Here is a 21792-nt window from a genome sequence, read left to right as displayed (position 1 = left end):
CCTGGAATGTACAGACAAAAACCACACGAGCTTTGGGTGGCAACACCCCTATGAGGTCGGTCACTTCAGGCTCGGTTCTAATAGCATCATAACGGGCAAAACTCAGATGAGGTCAAAGTAGTTTTCCAAAATCCCTAAAGTAGCCCATAAAGTATAAGACAAAAAATTTTGTATACGCAAACGTATAGTAGGATATTATAAAAGCATTTCCACGTAAAATATCCTTTTGTAATAGAGTTTCTCTCAAAAAGGCACGAAGACAACCGAAAGCAAAGCCCACACTCTCCTTTTCCTCACTCCCTGCCTGTGGTCTGAGTGGAGACAGGCTCATCTGCACTGGTGTGTTGGGGGGATTTTTGGTTTTATTTTTACCTGTTATTATTTTTAAAAATTGAAACGCAGAAGAGTAGAAGGAATAGTATACTGAACATCCATGCAACATTTACTAAGTTGTGAAAGACATTAATCTTGGCATATTTGCTTTACCTCTTCTGAGAGGGGGATTGAAAATGCAAAATAAATTACAGATACTGTATTTTACCCCCCAAAAAATTCAGTATCTCTTTCAAAAGGGAATTTTCCTTAATGGCCCAATTTTATTATCACACCAGCAGAATTTATAACTTCTTAATATCATCTAACACCCAGTCCGTATTCAAATTTCCTTTAGTATACTCAAAATATCTTCTATAGTTAGTTAATTTGAACTTGAATCCAGTTAAGCAACACGCATTGTATTTTCTTTCCCCTGCACTATTTAAATAGGTATTATTTCTCTCTCTCTCTCTCTCTCTCTCTCTGTCTCTCTAAGTGCGCTTAAGTAAACTTCATTAAGTTAAAATGTGTAATATGCAATTTGTCTTAATGATAATATAAAGAACATGAAATATATCTTAATAGAACATAGTAGAAAATTTCATGGGATAATAATGACCAAAACAATAAATGTACTTTGGGGGATTAAAAAAATATATGTTCACAAGTTCTTTGATACTCCTTCTTTCAGGAGTTGAAGGTTAATTCCCTTCCCTTTTATGTGTGGGCTGAACTTAGTGACACATTTCTAATGAATAGAATATGGCAGATGGGATGAGATGGGCTTTTGACAGATTGCAGCTTCCATCTTGAATGTGATCTCTCTCCTCTCTCTCTGTCTTTCTCTTCTCTCTCTCCTCATATCTTTCTCAGAAACCACGTCCTGTGGACAGCCCTATCACAACTGCATTGCCTGTGCCTCAACTTCCCATTTAGAAGCACCCAAAGCCTCAAGACCCTTTTAGCCAACAGCCAGAGAATCCTTGGTTTCATAATTTCACAGCTCAGCTACAGTTACCACTCTGCTGTTGGTCTTAGAAGAGAAATCAAGAAGCAGCCCTGACATCCAGGAACTGGTCTGACACTTACAGAGAGGACTCAGCATTGTTTGAAGCTGGCTTGGTGCTCACAGCCAGGCCATGTGTTTATATATTCTTCTGTTAAACATAGATTATCTCACAGAACCATCATCAGACAAGGTCACTTAGATAAAACAAAGCCACTTCATAATTTTGGCTGGATACAGATGAAAGCGAGGTCACCGTGCCACCCACGAAATACCAAACATCCCCCTGTATAGGCTAATGTGAATGACTGTTCCTTCTTTACCAACCATTACGGCTCTATCCCGACCCAGGGTGCCCTTCCTGTCATTATAGAATGACTCCTGCTTTCCATCCCGTCCAGAGTGAAATCCAGCCTCCTTGGACCCCTTCCCAAATCATCCAGCCAAAGCCCAAGTCCTCTAATAGGCTCTTTCTAATCCCCTAAGACCCCCTATGGTTCCCCATGGCATGCGTTCTCCCTTCATGCAAGGAGTGATAAACCCAAACTTCAACTACACGTGTGTTCCTGGCAGTCTCTGGCTAGAAAACATTAGCATAGTAATAATTATCATTTATTTCTTCTCCAATGGGTGCACAGACCTAAGTTATTATAATTCTGGCTCTATAACATATTACTTGTATGACTTTCGCTAAGCCACAAATTTTTAATGCCTCACTCTCCCCATCTGTAAAATGGTACAATATCTTAACTAATCAGGCAGTTGTACAAATTAAATGAGGTAAGGTATATTAATCACTGATCTTACTCCCTTGCACATAGAAAATGCTCATTATATGGGTTTCCTTCTTATTTTAGTGAGGGTAAAAAAATTATTTTTATAAAAGCTAGGAAATTATTTCAAGTTTTGCCAAAATTTAAAATATCCTAGGATAGCTTATATTTGACACTCATCTAAAGAAGTGAAACTAATCTTATACATAAACACTTACTTAACCTTCCCAGGATGAAAACTTATTTCCACTTGGTGAACTGTGATGTAATTTTTCAAAGCTTTGACCTCTTTGAAATGGTATATTGGTTAAAATTATTTTGGGCTTGGAAGCTTCTTGGAGTTGTTTGTAAGGCTGAGTTGTAACAATAGATTCATTAAATGTGTCTAATTTTACCAGTGTTTGGATGTGTCAGATCGGTGTTTCCTCTAGGTAGGCAATGTGTACACTTTGGGGGCTCAAATGAAAATCCCCTGTCGTGCAGAAGCAGTCTCTCCAGGGAAGCATGTCTCGCCTCCAGGACTGACCCCCTTCAGGTGCATGTCCTTGGTGCGTTGACCACAGTCCAGGGGCTGTCATCAGCCTTGCATCCTCCAAAATTTCACCTTATCTTTATTCTAGAGACCACCTAACTTTGGGATGCTAAAGCATGCATCAAAGCTACTAACAGATTTACTTGTAAAATCTGAATTTTTATTTTTAATTTATAAGGAGAAGGTTAACTGCCAAAGAAAACTTTAATATCAATAGTGCTAAACAAGCACATATTTCCCCTATAGACAAAGCACATAGGAAATCAAATTATGAAAAGATTGGCATGGAATCAGAATGAGTGGGCATATGATTCTGAAGTTTAATAGCATTAGTTCTGATAGGGGCTGCAGATGGCTATTCAAGGGAGAGACAAAGTAGCTACTTCATTGAAGAGGACACCTCCCAGGGGCAGGGCCTGGAGAGCCCTAATAAAACCTGCCCTTCTGATTGTCCTTTCTTTGTCCTTCCATTCCTGGAAAGTCATTCCTTCTTCTTTTTTTCTGTATGCAATATGGAAATTTGGAAGCAAATGAATAACCAAGAAATTTGGAGATGTCTCAACATTACATTATTTTATGTTTGCCTTGTTGAATTTTCAGGCTAAACCACAAACCTACATGTCTAGACAAGGCTGCTCTCTGAAAGGAATGGATGTCTTCTTTTGCTGTTCATCCTAAATATGAACCTGGAGAGGTTTGGGGCAGTGCTTGGAGGTGGGGACCGGCGGAGATATGGAAGGACAGAGTGAGTTCTTTCAGTGGATGGCACGTGCTGTGTGGAAGATGGGCTGGGAGCGAGGCACAGGGCAGCCGGATATAAGACATGAGGATAATCCAGGTTGAGGAGATGTATCTCATTCTCCATGTTGATCTTCTGTTTGTTTTTCCTCTAAAACATCAATGAAGCCTCATTTTAAAACATATAATCTGGGACAAGATGCCAGAGTAAAGGCACCTATCAAAATCACCTATTTATTACTAAATAATAAAAAGGAAGAAATTAATCTTCATTGAAACAAGGAAATAGTCCCAGTGCCAAAGCCCAAAATACAAAATGTCCCTGCCAAATATTGTGTCAATTGAGTTTTATTAAATTAATCAGTTCATCAAGAATAATCACATTCCCAAATATTAATCAAGTGGGTGTTTGAATAAGGAGATATGATCTAGGAGGACCAGGGCACATCCCATAGATGTGTCAGGGACCCCTAGGAAGGCTGTAATGAAGGAGAAATTATCCTACCCATCTTTTTGATTGTCAACATCCTGGACAACTATCCAGGGGACAGTGTGAGGTGAAATGTGAGGAAGCAATGTCATGAAAGGTAAAAAAATCAAGTGAGAGACAAGCCATCGGGAAAAGGATATAACTTATTCGACGAACGATTATTTGTAAAAGAAAATCTGGACAGAAGTTGTGAGTTATCCTACCTCATGCTCCCCTGTCCCCCTGCCTTTATCCCATCCTCAATCTCTGCCCTGCTTAGAATATTTTATAGCAAATATTAGAATCCATTCAAATATGAGCTAAGAATCAGACAGGAGACCGTATGGAACATGGGCATAGAAACTACAAAAAATAAGAAACAGAATATAAGCAAAGGGCACTCAAAGAATAACCTCAGAAAACAAATCAGTCAAGGAAATGGAAGACCTAAAATACCACAATCTAAATAAAATTAGAGGGCTTCCCTGGTGGCGCAGTGGTTGAGAGTCCGCCTGCCGATGCAGTGGACACGGGTTCGTGCCCTGGTCCACGAAGATCCCACATGCCGCGGAGCGGCTGGGTCCGTGAGCCATGGCTGCTCGGCCTGCGTGTCCGGAGCCTGTGCTCCACAACGGGAGAGGCCACAACAGTGAGAGGCCTGCGTACCGCAAAAATAAATAAATAAATAAAATTAGAGATAGCATTTTGTCTTTTAAAAAAACAAAAGAAGAGTCAAAAAAAAAAGCTACAAATGTTCAAATAAGATATTATAAACTAAAACAAAGATCAACTAAAACTGAGCTGGAAGAAAAATAAGAAAGAAGTTGAAGAGAAATTTAAAAATATTACAGTGATGAAAGCCCATTAAAAGAAACAAACATAAAATAATCATGACTGGAAACTGTCAGGAGCAGTATGGACGTGTTTGAGAAAAGAACACTGAAATGTACTGAAAATGCTATACTGCAATCTTCGAGGAAAGATCTAGAGAGAGAGGTGTGTGGAAGGGGGCTGTTTAAGCCCAGTCTTTCACAACCAGCGTTTCTTAAAAATGCAGAGAAAAAATGCAGAGGAAATGACTGTATTAGAGGTGTCAGGGGGTGGGTGTCAGGGTAGGTTAGAGCCTAGACTGGCTAGTTACTGGGCCAGTCAGGGTGTGGATGGACATGAGTGACCCCTGGCACCCCCGGCAGTAGCCTGGGAGAGGAAGGGGGACCACACCTAAACTTCACCTGGAGTGAGTCTGGGCTTAGGATCAAGTTGTGAATTCTTCCCCATATTTTACCCCCATTCCTTTATTCCTAAAAGTTAAGCGACACCTCATTCAATTTACATCACGGTATTTGTAAATGTTATATTATAGGAAATTGGGGCAGGGCCTGTGCCCAATATGGTACAGAATAAAACCATGATCCTCCCCTAAGGATGGGCTGACGATGGCAGGTGTAACCTCCAATGAAGTTAGCAGTCATTAGCAGATGCACTGTCCGATGAGAGACAGTCATGGAAGAGGTAAGTGCGTGGTAGCCAATGAGGAGGCCAGGGTAGAGGGATCTGGGATATGCACTCAGAAAACAGGTAAAGCAGCATCTTGGGAAGCTCCCTTGGATATGAGAATGAGTCTATTTCAGGTGACCGCCTGCGCTTCATTCCACGTGCACCGATTTTGTAACTTGATTCTCAGAGCGTGATCTGATTTCCCTTGTTTCCAAGTGCTTCTGTGTATGCGGAGTAATAAGTCCATACAATGAAATACTATCTTTCTGGAGTCCTTCTGCAATTGAAGCACAGTGTGCAAGAAATGTAGTGCAAATACAGTGTGCAACCTTATAAAAAAGTTGAATATTCATTTCTGTTTATACCTCTGTCCCTCACTCTGTCCTGTTTCCCTACAGCATTCACAACTCCATCTGCAGTGCAGAATGTGAGCACCATTTCATCCTCAGGGACAGTCCTTCTCTGCCATCTGCACCAGCAGCAATAATTCCAGCAGGACTTGTTTAAAACAACAGTATGTCATTTCGAGACAGGAGTTTCTCAAAAGGCAATTTTAAGGTACAAAGGCTCCTCCCATGATCTCCTTTCCATTTTTCTCTGGAAAGGAGATCTGAAAAAAAAAGAATCCATTTTTTAAATAAAAATAAACTGTAGTGTCTCAAAAAGGGCCCATTTAGAAGCAGAATTTTAAAGTTTTATATATATATATATATATGGTTATATATTATATATAGTTATATATTACATAATTTTAAAATTTGTAGTATAGTTTTGAAAACTCAATTTGAGCCTATAGATAACTAAAACAGACCCTAATGACCCTAAATTTTGCCATGCAACAGTTTAGGAAAGTACATAGGATTTAACTTGACTGTTTTATTAGTAGCCTTGTTAATTTCAAAAGATTATATTCTCTAAACTAATGAGTTTCTTTAGTGAATTAGAAGCACTGTGTTTAACATATCTTGAAATAATGTGACTATTGCATAAAAGAAAATAACCAAATACAATAACGATTCTCAATGAAAAGGTTATATATTTAACAGCAAATTTACTTTGTGGAGGCCACATAGATGGGCACTGATGAACAAAATCTGTTCAGCAGAAACAGTATATATTGGAAATCATCTGTTGTTAGGCACCCTGAAATTACTAATAAATGCCAAGTTGTATCCTGAAAAAAGGGAATGTGACATTCCCCTGCCACTCAGGTGTGTAATCTCCGAGGGCAGAGTCCCCCGCTCTGTCAATGGCCCTCTCAGGAGGAAAATATTGGGCAAGACAAGACACCTCTCAACACTATGGTTCAACAGCTCTGACTCATCCCTGAGGGCAGGGTAGAATAATTTGAGGAAGGGAAAAGAGAAAGTTTGTCTAATTCAGACCCATACTAATATTTTAAAAACGTGGATGGACCTAGAGTCTGTCATACAGAGGGAAGTAAGTCAGAAAGAGAAAAACAAATACCGTATGCTAATACATATATATGGAATCTAAAAAAAAAAAATGTTTCTGAAGAACCTAGGGGCAGGACAGGAATAAAGACACAGACATAGAGAATGGACTTGAGGACACGGGGAGGGGGAAGGGTAAGCTGGGACGAAGTGAGAGAGTGGCATGGACATATATACACTACCACATGTAAAATAGATAGCTAGTGGGAAGCAGCCACATATCACAGGGAGATCAGCTCAGTGCTTTGTGACCACCTAGAGGGGTGGGATAGGGAGGGTAGGAGGGAGACACAAGAGGGAGGAGATATGGGGATATATGTATACGTATAGCTGATTCACTTTGTTATAAAGCAGAAACTAACAGACCATTGTAAAGCAATTATACTCCAATAAAGATGCTTAAAAAAACAAAAAACAAATACACACTAAAAGAAAAAAATAACTAGGGAAACTTGGTAAGAAAGGAACACCTAATAGTTGGGGCCAACTTATTTTATAATAAGAAAATTTGAGGAAATCACTATAATTCTCTAGTGTTTTGTACTGGAAACTTAGGAGCCAAAATCTTTATCTTGAAAGCTCATATGTTAATATGCATTTTTAAATGTATATTTTATTTCTACATCAGGTTTCCCTCACCCCACCCACTCTTATACATTTTTTCAAAAACACATTTTTATCAATACAGATATAAGAAGACTTATAGTACAAGTACAAGTACAAATCATAATTGTGTACAAGTACAAATTTGTACAAGTACAAATCATAATTGTGTAGCTCAGTGAATTTATGTACAAGGAACACACCATCCAGATAGAGAAATAAATATCACCACACTCCAGAAGCCCTCCATGGACCTTTTCTTGGTTCCTGTCCCTACCTTCCCCTCCAAAGGTACCTCCATCCTGACCTAGAAGACATATATTAGTTTTGCCTGATTCACAACTTTATGTACATGAAATGATATACGATATGTGTACCCTCTGCGTCTGACTTCTTTCATTCAGCATTGTTTATGAGGTTTATTCATGTAATTGCATATAACAATGGTTTATTTTCACTGCTGTGAGGAATTCTATTGTGTGAATATACAAGAGTTTATTTATTTATTTTGTTTTTGCTAGACTAGTGAGTTGTTACTAATTTTGAACTGTTATGAATCAGTATTAATAATGCTGCTATAAGCATTCATACATATATAGATACATATATACTATACCTGTATGTGTATATATAAGTATATGCGTGTATACACACATCTTTTAGTGAATATGTGTATGCATTTCTGTTGGAATGGAATTAAGTCACATGGGTATGAACATATTCAGTTTTAGTAGATACTCACAATGGCTTTCCAAAGAGGTCGTCCCAATTTACCTTCCCACCAGCAGTGTATGAAAATTCCAGTAGCTCCACAGTTTAATCAACATTTCATTTCTCACTCTTTTTAATTTTCGCCTTTCTGGTATGTATGGTTATTTCACAGTAGCTTTCATTTTAATTTCCTTAATGACTAATGACGTTGGACACTTTCTCATACATGTATTATCAAATGGGTACTGTCTACTATGAAGTACGGGTTTAATTCTTTTGCCCATTGTTCCCACTGGGTTGTCTCTTTTTTTCTTCTTGATTCATGAACAATGCTTATATATTCTCGACGGAAGTACTTTGCTGGTTATACATATTGCAAATATCTTCTCCTCTTTGGCTTAACATTTTACTATGTTGGTGATATGTTTTGATAAATTGTAATCTCATTTATCAATATTTTGCTTACTGGTTTTTGTGTCACGTTTAAGAAATCTTTACCAACCCCAAGGTCATAAATATCTTCTTACTTGTTACCCTCAAGAAACTTTACTATGTTTTCATATTTAAGCTTATAATCCTCCTGACACTGATTTTTGTTTAAGACAGAATTTCTCAGTCTTGGTACTACTGACGTTTTGAAGAAGATGATTCTTTGCTGTTTGGGACTATACTATGCATCATAGGATGTTTAGCAGCATCCCTGATCTGTACCCACTAGATGCCAGTAACACTCGCCCACTCACTCGTGACAATAATGTCTCCAGACATTTCTGGATGTCCTTGGGGGTAGGGAGGCCAAAATCACTCCCACTGAGAATCACTGATTTATGGTATTAAATGGTGATCAAGGTGATACCCAGTCAGCCTAGCACTATTATAGGAATAACATTCTTTCTCCACAGTCTCAGGGTCACCAAATGTCACAAATCAAGAGACCACATGTTGTCAAGAGAATGTAGAGTTTTTTCTGGATTCTATTCTGTGCTCTTGGTTTAAGAGTCAACCTTTATGTCAATTTCACACTGTCTCATTATGAAGCTACCATAATTAGGTCTTGATATGTAGCACCATATGTATTCCAATTTTGTTCTTTATGATATATTTTCTCTTACTATTCCTACATCTTTGCACTTTCATATACATTTTAGAATCAGCTTGTTGATTTCCACCCCCTATGAAAACCTACTGGAATTTTGAGTGGATTACTTTAAATTTATAAGCCAATTTGGAGAAAACTGACAATTTAGTGATATTGACTCTTGTAATTCTTAACTATAATATCTCTATTCACGTGGTTAAATCTTTAATTTCTCTCCATGTTTTATGATTTTCAGTGTAGATTTCTTACATCTTTCCTTAGGCTTAGGTAAAGGTATTTGACTCAACGCTATTGTAAATAATATCTTTTCTTTAAAACTTTTTTTTAACAGTAGTTTCTAGTATATAGGAATACAGCTGATTTTTTTATATTGAGCTTATACTAATTACCTAGATAAATTCATTTATTTATTCTAATACTTTATTTTTAAAGTATTTTATATTTTCTGAATGCTTACACTGTCCTGTAAAAAATGACAATTTTATTTCTTTTCTTTAATATTTACACTATTTTTTTCCCATTTACGTTGGCTAAAACTTTTAGTAGAAAGTTGAATAGATATGATAATAATGTGCAGTGTTGTCTTATGCTGATCTCAGCAGGGAAAGCATTTCATTTTTAATTATGATATTTAATGTAGGTTTTATCAAAATAAGGAAATTTCATTTTACTCTTGGTTTGATATGAGTTTTTGTCATAAATGATGTTGAATTTTATCAGATCTTTTTATACATCCATTGCAATGATAATATAATTTTATTTTGTTATTGCTAAAATTGATTTTAAAACATTAAGCCAATCTTGTATGCCAGGAATATACTAATTTGTACTGATGTATTATTGTTTTAAGTGTCATAGAATTTAAATTGTCAATCATTTCTTTAGGATCTTTGCACCTCTGATGATGAAAAAGATGGGTCTGCAATTTTCCTGTCTTGTAAAGATTTTATCAAGTTTTGGTATCAAGGTTACTCTGGCTTATGATAGAGATACTTTGAAGTTCTTGGTGTTATCTCCTTCCAGAGAAGATTTACTCTTGCTTCTGGCAGGTAAAGACTGCAGTTCAAAAAAAAAAAGTTTATAGAGAGAAAAATATAAAGGAAAACCCAGGAGGATCCTTTGTTCTTGAAGAGACTTTTGAGAAATTCCTGTCTCACAAAGTCATACAGCTTTCTCAAACATCTGCTGGAATTATTGCTGTTGTAGTAAAAAGTAATTGAGAGGGTTTTTCTCCTATTTTTGTGTAAAAGTGATCCTATTTCTTCTGTAAGTGTAAGAAAGAATTTACTGACAAAGTCATCTTGTTCTGACATTTCTTTATGAAAAGATTTTTTTTTTAGATTTAATGTCTTTAGTAAATATAGGACTGTTTAGCTTTTCTATTTCTTCTTACATCAGGTTTATTAAATTGTGTTTCTCAAAGGATTTTTCCATTCTATCTGAATATTCAAATTCATTACTTTAAATTTTTCTTAACATATCTTATTATATTTTTAATGTCTGAAGGCAATGTGGTAATATCTTCAATGCTATTTTGATAGTTTGAGCTTAATCTCCATTTTTTTTCTTTTGATCAATCTTGCTAGGATTTTATCAATTTTATTAGTCTTTCAAATACCCAACCTTTTGCTTCTTTGATTTCTCGATTTGTACATTTGTTTCCTGTCTGTCATCTTTATCGTCTCTGTGTTATTTACATTTTATTTGCCAATCTTTTCATAACTTCTTGAAATAGGTGCTCAGATCATTGCTTTGTAACCTTTCCTCTTTTCTATAGTATGAATTTAAGACTAAAATTTCCCTCTCATCACAGCTTTAGCTGCAATCCACAAGTTTTAATATATCATATTTGTATTATCAAGTTTAAAATGTTTTCTAATTTCCACTTTAAGTATTTCCTTGTGAATTATCAAAGGGAATTTTGAAATTTCTAAACAATTGGAGATTTTCTTATTTTAAAACAACTTTATTGAGGTATACTTGATATACAAAAAATGGGCATATTTAATGTAAATAATTTAGTGAGTTTGGATCTATGTACACACCCATGAAATCATCATCACAGTCAAGGTTATAAATATAATCAACTACCTCCAAAAGTTTCCTGCTGTCCTTTGCTTTTTTGTTTCTGTAGTAAGAACACTTAACATTAGATCTACACTCTTAACAAATTTTAAGTGTATGATACTTGTGTTAACTATAGAATATATTCTATATATATTCAGACTTTTCAATTTAATTGAGTTTTTCTTTATGGCTCAACATATGTTCCATTTTGGTAAATGTTCTACATGAACTTAAAAAAAAGTATATTCTACAGTTGTTTTGAGCTGTGTTCTATTTAAGTTAACAAGGTTAAGAGTGTTAATTGTGTTAGTCAAACTTTCTATATCTTCACTAAGTTTTCTTCATGCTTGCTCTCTCAGTTATTAAAAGAAATGTGTTTGAATCTATCTCTATGATTATAGAAGTGCCAATTTCTCCTTTTAATTTTGTTAAGTTGGCTTTACCTAGTTTGAGACTTTGCTATCTGACACATACAAATTGGAACTCTTATTTCTTCCTGGTGAATTGATCCTCTCATCGTGAAGTCTCCCAAGTATATTTATCCTAAAGTCCGCTTTGTCTGATATTAATATAGCAACTCTACCTTTTTTTTTCATCTTGGTTAACTGGCACAGTATTATAATCACAGTTATTTTAAAGTCCATGTCCTGAATTCTCATTATCTGAATCACCTGTCAATCTTTCTATTTTGCTTATTGTTTCCTCTTGGTTTTCTGCAACTTGGTGTTTTCCCCTGGTATCTTCCTTCTTGGCAATTTGTCGTTCTTGTCATGGAATACCAGACATTGTGCATGATAGTTTGAAACTCTGAATGATGTCATCTCCTGAACAAATGATTTACGTTTGCTTCTGGTAAGCAGTGAGACTAGGGGTGGTTTACACTAATCCAAGTTCGGATGGAGCTGAATTGAAGCTGAATTTCTATTTTTGTGAAAGCTAAATTTTTTTACCTCTACTGACAGAGTGTAGACTTAAGGGGTCTCAAGTGAAAAACTATCATGTTTCCTAGGTCCTGCTTTCTTGGTGAGCCCTGAATTTTAATTTTGTTTCCCCAGGACCACAAGACTGCTGAAAGTCTACTTGGCTTCCCATCCTCTTAGCGGAAGGTTTCTTCTTGGCTTTTTAACTTCTTAGTTGATGCTCATAAATTAGGAAATGTCACTTCTCTTCAGGACTTTGCTCAAGCTCTGGCTTCCCTCATAGCCCTGGACTCTAATTTTCATCTCCTCAGCATTGTAAAACTGCCAGAAATTCTGCTCAGTTTCTCAGCTCTCAAGCCCACTGCACCTATGGATTGGCATATGCACTGAGAGGAAATGTATTAGCACAAAATATTGGGATAACCTTGAGGCACTTCCTTCTGCCTGAGTTAGTGGTCCCTCAAGTAATGACAACCTTGGTAGCTAACCCTAGCCCTAACAATAACTCTAACCCTCCAATCGGGGATTACTCCCTCCAATCAGAGATTTTTAAAGCTCCTTCCAGCCTTTCTACTTGTACCTGGAGGAGGGCTATTTTATTACAACGTAGTCTGTTATAACCAGAGGCAGAAATACCACTCACACCCTTTTGAAATAACATTCCTTTAGAAAAATTCCAGTCCCCTTTAGCTGTGCTAAGGTGAGTGAAAACTACAAGATTGTTTTGTTTTTTTCAATAGTATTGCAGAATACTCCCAAGTCTGGCTTAGGTGATGAAAAATTTGGTTCAAGTGAGAAAAATTGAAAGGGAATTTCTTAAGGGAAACTTAAGCGTCAATGTTATAGCCATCTCTTTCCATCTAGAGATTTTCCTTCTAAAGCATAATGAGTATTAGAAAATATATAACTAGCACATAATGCCTCTGATTTTACAGGTATCATTGCTGAGGATTGAAACTGGTAATTCTGTGATAATCCACTTCAGACAGACCTCATAAATTATATATGTAGGGATTGGGAGCCATAGATGTGGCATTGTGAAGGTGGTACACAAGGATACTTTACACCAAACAAAAAATTTTGTGATTCCGAGGACACTTCCTCAACTTTCCTTTTTCCACACCTTCCCTCTGCCTGGAGTGCTCCTTTCAAACCAATAGGACTGCATTAACCTGTTTGCCCTACTGCAAGCTCCAGTCCAAAGGCAAATGCTAGAGCTTCTTGGCTTCTCCAAACACCTAGTTCACATTTCCTGTACTGCTTTTATGGAACTTGCATCTGTTTTACTAACATTGTATTTGTTAATGAATGTTTTCTTCCACTCAGAATTAAACTCATTGATGGAAGAGACTGAAATGTTTTCATCTTTGTTTCCCCTGAAGTACTTTGAGTTTATAAATAGTTGTTGGCAAAATAATTATGTTGAAAAGCCTAACTATAATGAACAGCCATATGGCATTCAATGTAAACCAAAGAACAAGAATAATTTTCTCTACTTGCAGTTGGTAATTCAATATACCAAAATGTAAAAGATAAATAATAAAAATAAAGGTGAATTATAATCACAGTACAACTGTGGGGTGTGTGCGTGTGTGTGTGTGTGTGTATGTGTGTTGGTGGAAACATTATCTTTTTCAGCTAAGGATGGACAGCCAATTGTTGATCATTAATCCCAACAAGTTCATGCTTCATTTGTAATTAGCTATGTGTATTTGCATAAAAACAATTCAAGTAAAATCAACAAACATCATGTTTGAGTTCCTACAATATAAGACACTGTGTTGTATATTCTGAGAACCACAAAGAAATATACTATATTAATCCTGCCCTCAAGATGGAATATTCTGAGGAGTTAAGACAGTAACACATTAAACATTAAAATATTGATAAAAGAATTTTTAAAACCACAGTTGAAGAGATGTCACCAAATAATACATGATTAATTGCCTAATGAATTGTAGAGGCAATCACTGCTTTAGAAATTGGGGACAGGGTGAGCCCTTTCTGGGGGGCTGGGGGGAGACGGTAGACAGGGCCACCATTCGTGGAAGAACATTTGTGTTCTGCATGAAAAGCCCAGGTGGATTGGGGGCGGGGCAGCTGAAATCCAACCCAGCTCTGCTCACCAAGCCCTCTGCCCTCCTGTAGCCTGCTTCAGAGCAGAGAGGAGAGGCCTTTTTATAGCAATTCACACAGAGATATGGTAAGTGCCAGGAGGCTCCAACTGAGTGGAATTTTACAAAAGGTGTAAGCTTTGAACACATCTTGTAGTATGATTTGCTGTAATTCCAGCAGATGAAAAGTACCAAGGATATGTTTGGGGACCACTTGTGGGGGTTGGGGCAGTATTTTGAGCTGAGGAAACATATGGGGAAGATGTATGTACTCCAGGCTAAAAAGTATAGGATTTATTTTCTAGCTACTCAGAGCCAACAAATATTTCTGAACAGGTTACAAGTGGTTGCTGTTTTAGTAACATTTATCTAATGCAGTATTAAGTAAACTGGAGAAGTGAGAGAAGAGTCAGGGCATCTTTTTGGGGCATCATTGTAATTGTCCAGGCACGATGTGATGAGGGTCTTGTCTAGGGCAGTGGCAACAGTAAGAGAAAGAAAAATCTAAAAGAAATGCAAGAAAAAAATGCAAGATAATTGGGAGGCTAAGATAAATAGGAGGAGAAAGAATCTTATTTTATAATAAAAGTATATTAGTTATTAAATGCAATATTTTTTTCTTTAAGTTTAATATTCCTTTTCTGATCTTGAATCTTGATGTTTTTCTTACAGGGATTTCACTAGCCCTCAAAAAAGTCTTCAAAAATCATATTAAAATTGTATTTACATCTTGAGACTAAAGTAACGAGGTCCCACAGTGTCTTAAGATCGCTAAAAGTATAGATTTGGAGCTAGACTTCCTAAGTTGTATTGCAGATCAGCACTTACTCCGTATATGAACTTGGAAAAGTTACTTGATTTCTCAGTATCTCAAACGTATCATCTCTAAAATGGGGACAATAACAGTATCACCTCTAGTATTGCCTCATAGTATTGTTGTGAGGAATGAAACAGCACCTGGAACATACTGTTACTTCTCATTGAGGTTACTCTTATTCTTTCTTGTGTTTCTTAGGCCATATCAGCCTGGAGTTAATAAAATGGTCATAAAAGCTACAAAACAGTATTTCTCCAACTCCACACCACCTGCTTTTCAGGAATTTTACCCTCTCTGCTCAAGCTACCAAATAGTTCTGGAAATTGCCAGGTAATGTCTCATTGGGCTATCAGGATGTCCAGTCCTCCCCCCTTCTCAAAGGCTTATAATGTTATAATGGCATTACCTCCAGCTTCACTGCTACCCATCAGAAGCTCTGCCATCACTGATGCCAATACATGTGACAGTGTTTCCAGTCTCCAAGTTTGAGAGCTCTAAAAGGACACTGAGACACTGCTGTTATCACAGCCACCACCGTCAGCCCCACTGTGCTGCTCTCTCCAGCGCTGCCACTTCTAGGACAGTACAGCTTCTCCTCCTTCACCATATGGCAGTCAACACCACGGCCACTGATGTCAATGCTACTTATACCCTGTGTTTTTATCATCCCTTAGAAGTGGAGAAATTGCACATTTTATTTTCCCTTGGTCTTCTTTTTCCATGTCTCTCAACCCTAAGGACTCAGGTTTATGTCCTGGTGGCCAGCCTACTGGACCCTTCACGTGCCAAGCACAATTGTCATATTAGGATTTTCTCCTCTGACTTGAAATTTACCGTTTGCCCTTGAGCCTCCTCATGAGGAGTTCTTTCCTAAGAGTTAGTTGATCCTAGAGGGCAACAGCCCAGCTTTTGGCAGCTCTATCTTCAGAGGCATGTCAAAATCTTGGTAAACGCTATACGGGCTCAAGTTGGGATTCCTGGTCCAGTTGGTTAAAAAAAAAAAATGTCATGCCACATAGAAAGGCCACTTTTCTAAACAAGAGTCGAATTCATAAAAACAGTTATTAGTGTGAGGAGATACGTTTTCCTATAACAGAAAACTAGGAAATGAGCAGGAAGAAAATGGGGAGGCTTTAGAGAAATAAAAGTAGTCAATGTGATGTAATTTCAATCCCCTGACAATGACTGATAGATCACAGGAATGGAATCAGATGGATGCTTGTCTCTGAGTGCATTGCAAAAATGTTCCCTCACATAGCTTGTGAAGCAATCAACAGGACCAGGGGCTATTCTGGACTCAGTCCAAGGAAATGAAAATAGGTGAAATGAATACGGCAACATGGAAGCTAATAAACCCCTAGGGGAAAGTTATCATAATATCATCAGATTGGAGCATACTTCTGAGAATATTTGTGAAGGGTAATAGAAATATAAAAATATTGGAAATGTGGAATGAGTTAAAAAAAAAGTTGATTGGAATCAACGGTTGTGTACTATAATGGACAGGTGTACAGTGTTGAGAAAGAGCAAGTGACATTTGCTCTCCTGAAATTCAATTCTAAGAACAGAAGTTAATGTAGTCTCATAAAAATGTAGTAATGGAAATCCAAAACAACTTCATTATTTAAAAATACTATCAGCTTTGATATGGGATTAGAGTCTGGAGATTAAAAAGAATGAGAGAAGTCACAAGCAAAGTTCAAAAATATATTTTAAAATGTAGTTTCAAAGGAAGCTGTATAGGATTGCAGAAAGAGCAGGGATTTTGGATATGACTGTCCTGAATTCATGATGCTAAGCAAGTCACTTCTCTCATTTCCTATCTAAAGTATGTACAATAATATCTACTTTTTTTTTTTTTTTTTTTTTGCGGTACGCGGGCCTCTCACTGCTGTGGCCTCTTCCGTTGTGGAGCACAGGCTCCAGACGCGCAGGCTCAGCGGCCATGGCTCACGGGCCCAGCCTCTCCGCGGCATGTGGGATCTTCCCGGACCGGGGCACGAACCCATGTACCCTGCATCGGCAGGCGGACTCTCAACCACTGCGCCACCAGGGAAGCCCCAATAATATCTACTTTAATGGAACTATTGCTCACAGAAAGTCAGATCAGTCGTGTGAAAGCACTTGCATGGCACACAGCATTGGGTAGCTGCTCAATAAACATCACCTCCACTCCCTTGATCCCCCTTCGTTTCCATGACCAACAGTGTATCAGACATTAGTGGTCCCTTCTCGCTTTCTTCTTACTTCTACCAAGATAATAGTATCTCCATTGCCAGGTCAACTCTTAAAATCTGATGGGCCAGTGGGAAAGATGGAGGAGTAGAAATGGACTTGAGAAATCTTGAGAGAATAAAACATATACACAAATTGCATTATAGGAAGTGCTTTTCACCAGCTGGTAGACACTAATCCAGCTTAGGGTAGCTCTAAAATACAAAATAAGATCATCAGTGGATTGGCCTTTTTTTTTTTTTCCCCCAGTGTATAATGGAGAAAATACAGGCATTAGATGGGTAAGACCAAATGATTTCTAATTCTCTTTCAAGCCATTTCTTCTGATTCCAGCCAGACTGACGTGTTCTTACTAATCTGGCATCCAGGGAGTAGGGTTGGTAAACCATGTTCGCCTCCCCAGATCTGTGCCCTTAAAATGTAGGCAGCGTCCCCATGGGTGCTAACAAAATTGTATATTTTTAATATGAAGGCTCTGTCGAAGCTTACAAAAGGACATACAAAATGAAATCAAGAGAACGCTATCTGCTATTTTTACCATGCTCATTTGGGTATAACCCAAATGTAACTTTCTTTTGATCTCCCCTCCCTCTTTAAAATGTACGTAATGGGGGAAAGTTTCCCCCGCCATTAAATTCCCTCTTCAAAACATCCCTTTACTTTTGTGTTTACTATTTAGAAATAGATGCTTTTAAATTCACCTTAGGTTCAAAACAGTCTCAAATCAAGAGTCAGATGCTCATCGCTGGTAATTAGCAAAATTCTGAACTTGATTTAGAGTTAAATTCTCTCCCGTCCACCAGCTGGGCCAGTTTCAGGAGAGCTGCCTGCCACCTAGAGGGCAGGACATTCTTCTTTGTCCAGAATCGCTCTTCTACCCCTCCTACCCTGCTCATTGGCTATGGTTTCTAACCCCTCCTGGGGTTAGAAAGCAGAAAGGTGGCAGGGAAGTTTCTTTCATGAATTGGTATTGCTATAATCTGACTTTATGCTACCTGTGTCTGGAAGATGTCTAAGCTCACTCCTTCTCTCATGGAGGTTATAGTAGCTAAATTTGGCAAGTCCCCTACCAGTCCCCTCCAACTCTATCTCTAGTTTATGCTTCACCTTGAACTGCCCTCCCCTAATGCCCCACCTGGGCCCCAGTTCTCAGACGGTCCATTCTATAGAGATTTTTCTCTGCTGGAGTCCCATTGCCTCTTCTAGGCCAGTTTCTTTTCCAAGACATAAAATGGCTTCAGGTCATTTGTACATCAAATCTCTCTCTGATCCCTGGGGTTTGCCTCTTTGAACTTCTGGCAAGAGAGAGAAGTTACTTTCTGGATGCAACAGAGACAACTCTGTTCAGTTGCTCAACCATCTTTCTAACACATCTTGTCTACTCCCTGATTTCCTGGGCTGAAGTCAGACTCTGTCCACTCTGGGCTCAAAATCAGAGGAAGGATAACCAGCTCACCAAGTGATCCTTGACATTCTTCCTTACTCTGTGTGAGGACAGGTATGTCTCCAGCCGCCTTCCCTTAGGGGAAGAGGAGGCTGTCAATGCAGTGTTCCCTGAGAAACAGTCCTCAAAGTGCTCTCTCCTGTCCTCTGTCTTAATACTGTTACATTCTCCATGTGGGTCAGTGTCCCCCTAGTGTCAAGCTCCAAATCTGTGAAACCAGCTCTTAACCTCCTGTTTTATTTGATCCAGCACCTCACTTTGCTGTGCCACATCTATTGTCTCGTGAAAACTTGGTCAAAAATTTTAACATCCTATTACATATACGCACACCAATTTTTTTTTAAAAAAAAACACTGGATATAGGAAAATCCACCATATTAGTATTAGGGTAATATTGCACCAAAGTATGGGAAGTTATTCAGCTACACCTGAAGTATTGAGGTTTCCACTGAGGAAATGGAATTTCCTCAATTCCACTGAGGTATTCGTTCATTCATTTATTCCATATCAATTGAACATATATCATGTGCAGGCACTGTGCTAGGCTCTGAAACCACAGCAGTGACCAAAAAGGGTTGTGGCCCCTGACAGTGGACTGTACAGTCTATAAGGAAGGTGTCTGTCATCTGCCCTCCTTATTTTTCAAGTAAAGGCTTTATTAAGCTCTTGTACCCTTGTTTCCACATTGAAACCACACCATTTTCTTGTGTCGGCCTGCATGAGGCAATTAAGTCAACGTATATATGAGACAACCAGTTCTTGCCAAAAAGTAACTGGAGTATATGATATGAGCTTGTTACCTAAAGTCCTTGCCAAGGTTTTGTGTTATTGAAACCTGAAAGTTCACTTAATCAGAAGTACTTCTTGGTAGAGCACCATGGGTCAGTAGGTGAAGCAATGGCATGGAAAGGACTCTGGGAACATGAATGTTAATTTTGTTCTGCCACTGACTGTGACCTTGATCAAGTCCCCAGACGTGTATCTCAGTTTCCCTGCTGTAAGAGCAGGAGGGGGCTGATAATAAAGTTGGCTGAGTGTTGTGCTCTGCTTGCTTTACATCTAGAGAAGACAAGTTAGCACTGAGTATCTGCTTTATGTGTATTAAAACAGAGCTACAAAAAAAAAAAGTCAGAAGATGATTCTAGATTCATATAGTGAATGAGAAGCCAACCAAAAGTTGGAACTGAGGGTCTGTAACTCCCCGATCTCTTAGCTTGGTGATGCTCTTGGCAATGTTAAAAATGAGTTCAGGTTTTAGTGCTTCAGTTTTCATTTCCTTTCCACTGTCTTCCACAGAAAGTTTCCATCCTCAGTCCTTCCTATCCTTTAGTGAAAGAAATATATAAGCTGCCTCTTGAAGTCATATTTTTTTACTATGTGGTCTAAGGATGACATGAGCTAAGGGAAACAGAACATGTACTGCAGCCCTGCTGTGAGCCAGACACTGCTGAGCACTAAGTATATAAAATAATATAATCCATCAGGGGTCATGGTACTTGAGGGCTTACTATGTGCCAAGTATTTTACGCGGAATTTTTTAAATTATGAAAGCAACTTCCGTATTGTAACAAACAGCCATTTTACAGATATTGAAACTATGACTCAGAGTTGCTAAACATCTTCTCCAAAGTCAAGCAGTAATTGGAGGAGAGGAAGTTTCACCCAAAGCTTCTAACTCCAGAGTCCATATTCTTAACCACCAACTCACTCTGCCTTCCAAAGATGAATAAGATTAGATAGAACCTCTTGTGAAGAGGCTCACGGATGAGTGGAGGAGAAAGATTCATAAATAACTGCTACGAAAGTACAGAGAAATGTGCAATTAAATTTGTTCAGAGCTGAAGCAAATGGGTGCATGAGAAAGTGTTGCAAGGGAGACAATATCTGAACTTGAAGGAAGCAAATGAGGGATTAGAAGTAGGCATTCCGGAGATGACGGCATGGGGCTAAGATACTGTAAGATGTGTTGAGGAAGGAAATCTGCACTGTCGAGTGTGGCTTGAACATAGTACAACTGGCTCCTTCCTTCCTAAGTGTCCATCCACTCTTAGACCTTGCAATGCCTGCACAAATCCTGAAAGGAGACATAAGACTTCTCACTACTCTGCCCTTCAACCCAAAGCCCGTGGGGTGGGGAAAACCTACAACTGTAAAGATATTGCCAACTCCACATCAAGCACTAAGAAAATGCTCATGGAACCAGTTTACTACAGCTCCATTGTCCCCCAAGTAAAAGCATAAAATTCTGAGGTAACCCTCGTTAATCAATAGATGAATGAATTTTGTAATTTTGTCTGATTTTGGAGCCAGTCACAGACTAATGGTAGCTTTTAGGACAATGGCCTTTTGTCACCAGGATCCAAGTTAATCTCACACTCCATGTGACACTAACATACAGGCAATATAAATAAGTTAGGGTTCAGAATTGGGTTTGAGTAATGCTATTGAAGATCTGGCAGTGGGAAGGAATAAGCTGCAAGAATGAGAATGCAAGCAAACATGATGGAAAAAGAGAAAGTCACATTCAAAAGTATTTCTCAAGAGCTTATGAAAATGCAGGCTCAGATCTAGGCTAGAAAGCAAGGCTCTTGCCCTTTATTTGATGTTATTTTAATATTTTAAAGAAAGTGTTATGGAAGCCCAGTATGAACAGGGAAGAAAATTGATTTTTTTCCTTTGTAATGGTATCCATCAGTTTCTGCCTCAGGATTCTTCCACATATGGTTGTTTTTTCCATAACAACTCGTGAGGAGTAGTTAAAATAATATTTAAATTAAAATATTTTCTAAACTATTCCACAGTTGAAAATCCATTATTTTAAGTCCTAACCACACACACAAAAGAAAACCTTATTAACTTTATTTCCATATAGGAAATACACAGAATCCTTTAAGAACTCATTTTTGTGTGGTGTTGGGGTAGGTGACAATGTAAAATGTTTGCACCATGATGAGTCATACTTAGAACAAGATAGAGAAGGATTTAGATTTGCTCTCCC

Source organism: Delphinapterus leucas, chromosome 14, assembly GCF_059928025.1.
Source record: "Delphinapterus leucas isolate spDelLeu-1000000601 "Yukka" chromosome 14, BTC_Dleu_Yukka2, whole genome shotgun sequence".
Taxonomy (NCBI): Eukaryota; Metazoa; Chordata; class Mammalia; order Artiodactyla; family Monodontidae; genus Delphinapterus; species Delphinapterus leucas.
Note: the sequence above shows the minus strand (reverse complement) of the source record.